Source organism: Syzygium oleosum, unplaced genomic scaffold, assembly GCF_021117445.2.
Source record: "Syzygium oleosum isolate NSW1041296 unplaced genomic scaffold, Sole_v2.1 Sole_v2.24, whole genome shotgun sequence".
NCBI lineage: Eukaryota > Viridiplantae > Streptophyta > Magnoliopsida > Myrtales > Myrtaceae > Syzygium > Syzygium oleosum.
The window spans coordinates 1,818,886-1,831,187 of NW_026607508.1; the positions used below are offsets into that span (position 1 = coordinate 1,818,886).

At 42.3% G+C, this 12,302-nt stretch overlaps 1 protein-coding gene across 1 annotated transcript in view; it reads right to left on the minus strand.

The window, feature by feature from the left end:
* Nucleotides 1-12,302, minus strand: part of LOC115694523 (F-box protein At5g03100-like) — a gene marked incomplete at its 5' end in the record, with an annotated part of 46,356 nt that overhangs the window by 3,879 nt on the left and 30,175 nt on the right. The gene's annotated exons all lie outside the window — the stretch shown is intronic.

Consider the following 12,302-nt stretch of genomic DNA (forward strand, 5'->3'; position numbering starts at 1 on the left):
AGCCTAAAACCCTGTCCACAAACGAAGAGATGGAGAACCTGCTAAGGAAAATATCCACGAAAAGCTATAACCGGCTGTAGACAATGTTAATTTACATAGAATAAGCAGTGAATGTCGATGGTATTGAATAAGTCAAGTTTGTTTCAGTCAAATCTATGCTTCTGTTCACGTTTTCAATAAGCAAGGAATTGTCCTAGTCTTTAGGAATTGGTTGCAGCATGTTGCTGCACACGTTTAGAATGACTTGGTCTTTCTCTGTTGCTATTTTCTAGCTTTTCCGTTATTGGTTTTGCCTATAAAAGGCTTGTGTCAGATGGTGTTATTATTAAGGGCAATAAAGAGTCTCTTTTTCTCAGTTGGTTTCTTTTATTCCATGGGTTTTAGCTTGTACAAGATGGGTGTCATGTGATAGCTAGAAGTTTCTTGACTCAATTGAATCCTTGTATAGATATAATTTTTTTTTCTTGGTATTATTAGAGTTTGTGGAGGAAATTGAAATTGGCGAAAAATTCAGTGATCTTTCGTGATTTTCAATTATGCTCCTGATGGAGAAAGATGCTTTGCATACTGAAATGGTGGGGCACATACAAATTCTTGGGAGTTGTTTGAATTCTATTAGAATTTTCAAAAGTTTGGAGCACAATTTGAGGGCCATAGAAGACTTGAAGAGCAAGGAAAGGACACTTGCTGCAGTATTAGCAGATCTTAAAGCTGCTGAAGAAGGTTTTTTGAAGCAGAAATCCAGGATTCATGGATTAAATTGGGTGATCAGAACTCTGGCTACTTTTTTCAAGTTGTTAAAGCAAGAAATGCTGAGGGTACTGTCAGAGTACTGTATAATTCTAATGGTGAGACTGAAAAAGTATAATGATGTTAAAGAGGAAGCAATTTCTTTCTATAAGGGCCTTCCAGGTAGGACTGATCCTCAGTGTAATGGAGATTCAGAGGAAGAGTTGAGATCCATCTTGATATACTCTTTATCCTAGTCTTAAATTACTCTTTATCACAGGAGGACGGTGATGCTCTTATATCCCCTGTTACAGCTGCTGATATTAACGATGCAATTTGGTATATTAAAGAGGACAAGAGTCTTGGAATTATTGGTATACCCAACAGTTACACTTCGCGCTTCTTCAAGAGGGCCTGGAATCATTGGTGCTGATGCTACAAGGGCAATGCTTGAATTTTTCACCTCGTCCAGGCTTCTTGGTGCAATTAATGCAACAAAGTAACAGGGCCAATAGTTCTCAAATTTTCATGGATGTCTGAGTTTAGACTAATTTTATGCTGCAGTGGGATCTATAATTGCATCACCAAGATACTTTCTTTGAGACTGACGGGGATTTTGCCTTTATTTATATCCCAATCAGAGTGCTTTCATTGAAGGGAGAAAGATTGCAGATAATATTCTTTTGACCCATGAAATTTTGAAGCATTATCATTGAAGTGGAGTTTCCAATGCTTTATTAAAGCTGATGTTATGAAGGCTTTTGACTCTGTGAATTTGGATTTTATTCTTAATGTTTTATAGCCCATTGGGATTCCTCCAACTTTTGTTAGCTGGATTCAGGCTCGTGTGACAAATCCCATGTTCTCTATAGCTCTTAATGGTTCTTTGGAGGTTATTTTCCCCAAAAAAAGGGCTTAGACAAGGAGATCCCTTGTTTTATAATCTTTTTTTCATGGCTACGCAAGTATTCTCACGTTTGTTGACTGATGCTGCAGCTGCAGGGAAAATTCTTTATCATCCTCTGTGTAGCGAGATCAAGCTCACCCATGTATGTTTTTGCAGATGACCTTGCTATATTTTTGGGTGGGAAGGTTGAGGTTATTCGAGTGGTTTTGCAGATATTGGAGTTGCATCGGCTGTCAGGACTGAAACTTGATCCCATGAAGACTGAGTTCTACCCAGAAGGTTTATCTGCAGATTTAATAGCAAATATTTTGGCTGTCTCTGGATTTGAGCAAGGTTTTTTCCCTGTGAGGTATGTCGGGGTCCCTCTTCAATATTACTAAGTACATCCAATTACTAGCGTAATTTTTTGTTTTTTAAGAAAGCGATCATGGAAGTTGAGCAGAAATGTATTTCCTTTCTTTGGAAAGGGCCAGCCACTCAAACTCAAGGGGCCAGATTTAGCTGGGAGAGAGTTTGTATTCCTAAGAAAGAAGGTGACTTGGGTTTAAAGAGGCTTGCACACTTAAATATGGCTTGCATTTTTCAGATATATGGCTGATGATGATGAAAGCAGCCTCTGTGTGGGTAGCCTAGATAAAAGCAGCCTCTGCTGTCAACAGAAATATAGACTGGGCTAGGCCGAGGGCCAGATCTGAGGATTTGATGATTGTCCAATTTGCTGTGTGACGTCCTAGAGCGCCACATACTCAGGCATTCTTTAGTCTTTTTACTTATAGCACAAGCGAAAGATAATGCACAATCAAATTAAACATTTCTCGTTCAGTGGACACATCCACAACAAAATACCACATCTTCATTTCCAACTTTTTATTTGTGTACAATGGTGATTTGGATGACATCATCGTCAAACACCATAACAAAAGACAACGTCTGGGAGGTCATAAAGGTGTCCTACTCCCCCTATGCCATCCAAGTGAGACCCACGGTTTCCACCAATCTCCAATCACCCATCCTCACGGTCATAGCCAAAAAGTGAGTAATAAGCAAGGTTGATCCTCGATTCGTAACATCTTCCAATGAAGGGATATTCATTCTAGTTATCAGAAAAAATTGTAATTCAACAGGAGTGAGCCATAGCTCAGCAAGGAAATATCTAGCACCCTATACCAAACAAGAATAGCATGCACGTCAACAGGCATAAGTATGCCAGTATTCTAGCTGGACTCACTAATCAAACAAAACATAGTTTGTTGCACCATACTAGTAACTATCATAAGCGTGACACTTCAAACTCAACAATCACAATCAGTGGCACGATTCTAACATGCGCACGCTATTCAACACTTGCATGTGTATCATTTCCTCCCCCAAGTCACATGCCTGGTGCGCTCGCCGATCATGCAAGGAGGAACACTCCCGTCTGGCAGGGTTCGATGTGCACTCTCTGCCGCGGTGTACGCCAGATTTCTCAATGGCCCGCGCAGGCTCTGTGATCCACTAACCATAGCATCTCGATCAAAATCCAGGGGCATCTAGGGCAGAATCCTCATAGGCAACTGATTCTCATAACCAGGCATCCCACTTTTCCAGTCGGCTCCTCGGGACATCGTCGGTTCATTGATCGACGGCATTCGATAACTCAGCAAGTCACACACATAACCATTTCATGCAGCCCATGGCTTATCAACAATACTCGTTCTTTCTCAATATCATATCAAGACTATTAATACCTCATTGGAAAGCTCATAATGCATAGATTTTGTCTCCAGAATATATCGAATCAAAATTCCAACGTTCTCATATAGGAAATGATGAATCTTTGCAATTTGGCAAAACTGGGCAGTTTTGCACTGTTCAAGAAATCCAACTTAAAAATTTAGTAAATGGACTTTGAAAATTCTAAAATTTTAATATGTTGTAAAAAAGACCTTAATAAACATTTCCTATGCAGAACACAAAATCTATATCTTTCTGTAAACACTTTGTAGCTCAAAGACAGACTAAAAATAGTTCACTAGAACAGAATCCTTGCTTCTAAGAGTGAGCTCTTTGCAGAACCCAAATCATCTCCAAAAATTCCCAAATTTATATATGTTATATACAAAGAATTTCTCAACAACTTTGGTGAAGAAAGTTTGTTCAAATTCGGCCCAAAACATTTTATAGAAAATTGAGAAAGTGTAGACCTCACCGAAATACCCATTTTGGGCAGTTTTACATGGTCCGAACATGAGGAGATCGTCCAAACCAAATCAAGTCCAAACATTCCAAAATTAAAGTACGTGAAACATCAAGATGTTTGGAGCAATTTTTAAGAAGGAAGTTTCTCAATATTCGGCTCACAAAAACCTCTACAAAAATGACAAATGAAAGAGGTACGTGAACCCGAATCTGGGTTTCAAAAACAAGTTCAAGAAATTGAGTTGGAACAAAAAATCACCAAATTTGTACCCAAGTTCGCGGCCAACCGCTCGACTAACTCACGGACTCATCCAAGCTCACGGCCAGCTCTCGGCTTCGACACCACACCCAACTGATCACACTACGACACTCAAACAGCTACGACGCCACAATTCAGCCATTAAACGCAACAACCAGCCAACTCGCGTGATGACTAGCCATTCGACACCCTAACTCCATTCATCCGAAGTCAAGACTCACCAAATCGATGTGCAAACAATTCCTAGTCTAGAATAGGGAGGCAGAATTCCACTTGCCTTAACGTTGGCTCGCGAGAAAGGTTGTCGAGGAAGATGGGATTGTCGCCGAGCTTTCGGCTCCCGGGTCTTGCTCCTCAGTTCGCGGCTCGAAGGAATTCGTTGACGTGAAGGACTTTCCGGGCTGTTCCGTGGCAGCTTGGTCGGGCGGAACGGACGAGATGCGGCTGTTTTTTTGTGGTGGATTGGACAAAGCGAACCTGATTCGTCGGGGAAAAGGGCTGAGCAGAAAAGAGAATGAAGAAGAACTTCGTTGGGGAAGAAATGGAAGAAAGAAGAGAGATTTCTCTCTATGGTCTTGCTGAGTGCTGTCCAAGAGGGGAGCTTGCCACATGGCTTCGCTTATGCCATGTGGAGTATTCCTTCCGCCACTTGGCGGAATAAAATGAAGAGGAGAGGGCCAAATGTGTTTGGCGGTGCAGACAATTTAGCATGGATAACATCCTTACCGAGAGGAAGAGAAGGGTTATATGATTATAATGATAATTGGTCAGGTAACGGAATTGTACGAAAGGATAGGTAATCATAGAATGGTCTTGTGGTGGTTGTTATGGCGATGATACGGTGGTTTCGTAATAATATCCATGTCTTCTGAAGTTGACATTTCCGTAGCTCGTCAACACTTATTCAACTTCCCACGTAACGTCCTGTTACATACGTTCGTTAGATGGACTGACGAACGAAAATTTGGGATGTCACAATTCTCCCCACCTTATGAAATTTCGTCCTTGAAATTTAGGTCCTTACTCGTTCCTTCAAACAATTGTGAGTACTGAATCTCATATCTTCTTCACTTTCCCACGTAGCTTCATCATTCCCATGATACTGCCATAACACCTTAACGAGGGTAATTGTTCTATTTCTGAGGGTTCGTTCGCTACGATCCAGTATTTGTACTGGTTTCTCAATGTACTTTACTCTGGTGTCGACATCCATCGTCTCAAAGTCTAGTACATGATTAGGATTAGGTTCGTACTTCCTTAATATAGACACATGAAATACATCATGTATATTGGAGAGTTTTGGTGGCAATGCTAACCGATACGTCACTTCTCCAATTCTCTCAAGTATCTTAAAAGGTCCGATAAATCTCGGACTTAACTTTCGTTTCTTTCCAAACCTCGAGATACCTTTAATTGGAGATACTTTTAGAAATACGTGACTGCCACTTTGAATTCTAATGGTCTTCGACGTCTGTCGGTATAACTTTTCTGTCAACTTTGTGTGGTTCTGAGCCTATCTCATATCACATTCACTGTTTCAGTTGTGACTCGTACTAGTTCCGGTCCTATCAAATTCTTTTCTCCTACTAATCCCAATAGACCGGAGTTCCACAGGCTCTTCCATACAAGGCTTCAAATGGAGCCATGTGAATACTTTTCTGAAAACTATTATTGTATGCGAATTCCACCAAATGTAATTTCTCGACCCAGTTGCCTTTAAAATCAATTATGCAAGCTCGCAACATATCTTCCAATACTTGGATTACTCATTTTGACTATTCATCCGTTTGTGGATGAAATGCGGTGCTATACTGTAGTTTTGTCCCTAAGGCAACTTGGAGACTCCGCAAAAAATTTGATGTGAACCTTGAGTCTCGATCTGACGTAATGGTCACAGGTACTCCGTGTAACCGCACTATTTGATTAACATATAAGTCCGCATACTTCTCAAGCGTGTAATCCATTCGTATAGCCAGAAAGTGTGCAGATTTAGTCAGACGATCCATAATTACCCAAATGGAATCGTGGCTGCTTGAGGTCCTTGGTAAACCCTGCACAAAATCCATTGTTATATGTTCTCATTTTTATTCGGGAATTTCTAAAGGTTTCAACATTCCTACTGGCTTATGATGTTCGGTTTTCACTTACTAACACGTCAGACACTTCGAGACGTGCTTAGTGATATTGACCTTTATTCCATTCTACCAATAAAGTTGGCGAAGGTTACGATACATTTTCATATTCCTTGGATGGATACTATATCTTCTCCTATGCGCTTTTGACAAAATCTCGTTCCTAAGTCCTTCATCATTAGGCATGCACAGGCGTCCACGAAACCTTACAATTCCATCCTCAGATACTAGAAAATCCAATATCTTACCTTCCTCTACTTCTTTGTGAACCCTTGTAATCTCATGATCTGACTAGTGCAGTGTTCCAATCCTCTGCATAACCTTCGATTCAATCCTATGTGCAGCTAACACACTCGTTAAGTTACTTGCATCTATCTTAAAGTCAAAATTGGAAATCTCCTTAAGCAAATTCCATTCCCAAATCATCATATTCGTCATCCTATTCGCCTTCGCTCCAACCTACAATAAACAAAACCCCAATGTATTGCACCTTTCACATCCAGCATGATATGAACTTTCAGGAACCATTGATGAATCTATCAAGATTCCTATCATCTTAAGGAAGACATAATCTAAGAATAACTCTTCATCCAATTAGAGATTCATAAAATTAGAGTATTAAATCAATGCTAAGATACTTCCAATCATAATACTTAGAAAATCTACTTCTTCGAGTTTCAAACTCACTATCTCTCAAGCAATTGACTATATTTGGCTCTATGAAGGTTGATACCATCAAAACAAGAACTTGTCTTTGATTGCTATTAAAAAGATCATCTCTTAGACTTGAGTATCTATTATCTTCCAAATCACCAAAATAAGAGGTCTTCTTCAATTCCACAATGCTTAATGTGATATCTTAAAATTCGACCCTTTTTCGAGATATATGAAATGATTATTTCATCGATGCACTGTTAGTTAAATCTCGTTTTGAATTTGATCACTCATGAGAGGACTAACAAATAAAGAAAGGCTGTTAAGGAATTAAGTACGCACGACCTGAGAACTCAATCATGGATTGACAATTCGACTATAAGGATCGACGAGAGACAATTTTGAACTATTATAGACTGATCAAGGAACAGTTATAGAATGATTTGCCAATAATATACAATCGGATTGCAGGTGATTCTACCTGACTATTATATGGATTGCGAATGATCCTAAATCAATTCCTAACAATCGTGTATTTCGGAACTAGCAATTGACCCCTCGCAATTACATGACAACCGAGGTCACCCATGACTCGAGAAAGCTTAGATGTAGTTTGATAACAAATCAACCATGGGTCGAATGCGCGTAACTCCTAAAAGCTGCCTGTTAGTTTGGGATATACTAAAGTTGCAATTGATTGATTTTTACCATGAATTAAAATCCGAATTTAGATAACAAACTTTTAAGGATTTTAAGACTAACCTATTGGACATTACCTCGTTAATCCTCCAATTTATCAGTTTGCTCGAAATTCTCGAAAAAGGAAATTTTGGGCCAAGAATTGAAGTCCACGAGGAAGTGGGCCGAGCGAAGGCCCATTGGGCCTCATGCCCAATGTGTGCTTCGGCCACTTGGGCCCAAACAAGTCCAAGTGGGCCCAATGAGGCCCATTAAGCCCACTTTACCATTTTCAAGCCCAATTTGAGCCCATGAACTTTTCAAGCCCATTCTTTATGCTTTTAAGCCCGAACTCGATTTATAGGAGCTCGTGCAAAATTCTAGTCCATATACGCGTAAAGTATTTTATACTATACTTTGTGAAATGACCATTTTACCCTTCTTGCATTATTGAACAAAGAAACAAAGGATAGGCATTTATGAGTGTAGACTTTGGGGGCAATTGCATGATGAATGAAGACTTTGGGGAGTAGATAATATCTCCCAAAACTCTCTCTCTCTCTCTCTCTCTCTCTCTCTCTCTCTCTCTCTCTCTCTCTCTCTCTCTTTTTCCCTCTCTTTGCCGCCCCCTCTCTCCCCCTCTCTTCTTTCCTTCGGCTGAACCAGCAATAACCGCCCCTTGGCTGCTGTTTTGACCGCCGTATAGCCACCGCCACCACCCGCCAAGCGCCGTGACCGTTTCCCCCGCCATGCGTTGTCCGTCTAAGCCATTTCCTCGCCGATTTGCCTTCACCGCAAGCCAAACCAGACCCACAAAAGCTGTGGTGCTGCTGTCCATGCCCTCGTTGTCACGCCCCGTACCCCACTAGAACGCAACATCCCGTCATGGTCGATTATGGTGCAACGTTGCCAGGAAACGTCGCCGACCCAACACCCAATCAGAGATCAATCGCATACGGAAGCACGTATATAAATATATATATACACCCGTACAAATGAACACATGAGACCAAGGTAGATCAACCAGCAATCAAACAACTCTGAAAATATATATACACGGCATTGCCATAGAAAACTTTTACAACCTTCAACTATACAACGATAGTGAAAAGCACACACCAGCGGCTACTCGATCAAAAGTGGGGGTCCGGTCACGCCGTCGGCCCCCTATAATACCAAGCCACGTACTCACGGGTGTGGTAGTAATCCTCCCCACGTTCACAACAAAACCGAGTAATATCTCACATAGGCTGCTCTGTCTCCCACGGGGATGTACGCTAGGCAGATCTTTGGATATGATGCGGTATCCCAAAAAGAGGTGGTGTCCTCGGCATCCTACGGCTGGGGGTCTGAAATGTTTCGGTTTACACAACCGTGAGATAAATCTCAGTGAGTTCAACCCCTAAACCTAGGCTAGGCTAGCATGCAATCTCCTGACCGGAAACAAATATTTATAATCACAACACGACAATAATCAAACCATTCTCAGACCCTGCAGGTTAGACGGATCAACATATAATAATCACGGCACATACGTGGCACGCATGATCACCCGTATGCCAATCACATGCTCATGCACTGATTCTCACACCTTCGTATGCCAGTCTATGCATGTTCATGCATGTAAATGTCGTCGACATGTCATGCGCATTTCTCCGGCTTACTGGCCCACACTGGCACACTTGCCTAATTCATTATTATTACGACTCGAGTCATTAATTTTTCACGGCTCGGTGCATCTAGCCTGCTTCAAAGTGCATGAGGCGCAGCAACCAATCTGGCCCAGTGTCGCTAGCCTGCTTCAAAGTGCATGAGGCGCAACACTGTTCTCCTTGCGAACCAGAGCCTGCTTCAAAGTGCATGAGGATGGTCGCCTTCCGGATGTACCGGGCATCGTCCTGCTTCAAAGTGCATGAGGACGGTATCGACCCGAAAGTCACGAGCCGAAGGCCCTTAGGTGATCACACAACTCATTATTATCTGAACCCAGCGTAAAACGCTTCAGGGTATTTTAGGTGATCACATGCTCATGGCAGACACGCATTCTCGCACAACTTCATCACATGCCTCACTCTTGGCATACACAATGCGTGTCCATGTTATGCAATGTAATGCACCACGAGCACCAACATAATTCAAACACTCAATATCACAACACGTGCTCAATTGGCCCAATTAATACCGTGTGGCCTAACGTGCGATTCACAAATCAATAAGTAATTGAAAGCCAGACAGTGGCCAATCGCACACCACAATAATCAGCCACACAACAAGCGACATGGCAGTACACAATTAATCACACTTAAGTACAAATTACGTACCACTAGTCAACCCGGACATACCTGGTAATTTTCCAATGGGCTCCTAAATTGGTCATTTAATCTAATTACTCTCCCCAATAAATCCTCAATGATTCACCACAATTTTCCCGATAATAATTCCTATCAATCGGTACACAATATTTTTCACTGCCAGTACTAGCATCCCTAAACCAGTCAAGAAAAACGCACTATCAGTCCTAATCCAGGTTTAGGAGTTTTACTCACATAATCCGAAGTCACGACGACGGGGAATGGCGGCCGATCACTGGTGAACAGTGCAACCGGCGGCGAATTCCCGGCGACGGTGTACGGAAGTGTGAACAGCGACCCCGTACGGACGGAGTGAATAGTACCACACGTACAGGCACTTGTACGGCCGGCTGGGAACGGTGGCCGGCGAGGTACCGGTGACGGCCGAGACGTGCCGTACGGTATGGATGAACAGTGACCGTACGGGGGGACGTGAACAGTGACCGTACGTCACTGTACGGATGGGGCTGAACGGCGACGTATGGACATGCTGAACGGCCGGGTGTCGACGGAACGGCGATTGGAGCTCCGGCGAAGCTCCGGCGATACTGTTCACAGAACGGAAAATGAGAAAAAGAGAGAAAAAGAGGGGGAAAGGGAGAGAGAAATGGACGGAACCGAGGCTGAGCTGAGACTGGGGACCAAGAGGGTCGACTGCGAGGCACGGCGGTCGGCGGCGTGCTCCGGCGAAAGAGAAAATGAGGGAAAATTTGAGAGAAAATGAGAGAAAGTGTGGGAAAAATGGAGAGAAAATCTGCTGAAGGCTGGTCTGGTCGTGGAGGGTGAGTGAGGAGAGAGAAATTTCAGTCCAACTTAGTCAAATTATGGGGCTAGGGTGCCATGTGTCAAAATTTGACAAAAAGGACTAAAATGCCCTTAATCAAATGGTTCCTATGCATTCTTATCCAAAAAGGGAGGGGCAAAAGGTTCAATGGCCCTAATAATTGAGCTGATAACCTCTGGTAATTATCCTAAAATTTTCCCAAAAAAATTCGGACCCGAAAATAGCCCAGGGGCAAAACCGTCGTTTCTTACCCCCGGACCGAAATTCCAATTTTCACTTGTACTAACCCCAAACGTGTGTGGCCAGCGTAATATGACGTCAGATTCCCCAAAATAATCTCTTAAGCCTTCGAAAATCGATCTCGAAATCCGGGTCCAATTCCGTGAACAAAGCTCGCTAAATTTTCAATTTCAGGGTCTCTCACTAACGGGTGGCTGTTTAGGGTTTACGCGTATCGACCTAGAGTTATCCGAGTCATGACGGTCCCGATCACTCAAAGAATGGGAGGAATTATCATTAGTTCCAAAGGTCACGATCGTTCGGTTCAAGCTCGAGGCCGGTTGGCCACGTGCACTCTCGGACTTGCGGACTCACCCACGATCCGTTTGTACATCGTTGGCCTTGGCCAGACCAAACCCGTCACTTTTCCTAAGATCGGCCCACGTTGGCCCAAAATATTCCCTCATCGTTTCTCAAGATCGGTACTCGGTTCGTGATCGGGCCCTTGGTCCACGTACCATTTTCCTAGTTAGCCGTACCCTTTTGGTTAGTATCCCGAGAGTGATCAGCTCTGAGCGAGACTTACTAAAATGAAATGCGAAATATTGCCAATTTTATTGATCCCGAAATTTCGTCGAAATTCGGGCTGTTACACTCGTCGTCACCTCGTGTCATTTTCGAACCGAGCTACGCGTAGCTCTCGCCTTCGCCGTCGTGCCTGTGTCATTGGAATCGTTAACGGGTGAGTTAACGCTCTAATCCTTTGATTAGTATGTTAAACTTGATTAGAATTAGTTTATATTAAGTTAATTAGGTGATTAGTGATTAATGCTAATTAGTTAGTTGATAGGTTATCAACTAGCGATAAGTTATCAGAAAGTTAAGCGATAAGCAATCGCCAATTAGGCGATAAGCTATCGAAGTTTTAATGATAAGCTGTCGTCAAATACGCGATAGGTTATCAAGGAAATGATAATAAGCTATCGGAAAAAGGGTGATAAGTTATCGGAAAAGGATGATAAGCTATCGGAAAAAAGGGTGATAAACTATCGTTATAGGGACGATAAGCTATCGTTAATTGATTGATAAGTTATCGCAATTAGGGCGATAAGTAGATTTTATAAGGGTGTTTTCTGCTTGAGTTAACTATTGAATTATGCTCGTTTCATGCTGTTTAATGGCTGCTTTGCCCTGAAAAATAATTGCCCTATGTGAAACCTTGTTATTTAATTTTTAAAAGGGTTTTTGTGGACATATAAATAGTAAACCCCAAGGTGTCCGGTTTATATGTAACATTCTGAATTTTCGATCCTTTTCCCGGGATTTATGAAATGAATATTTGGCCAATGCACTTATAGTGAGATTTCACCCGGAACCGCGCATTCTCGGGATGCTAACCTTAGGGGTA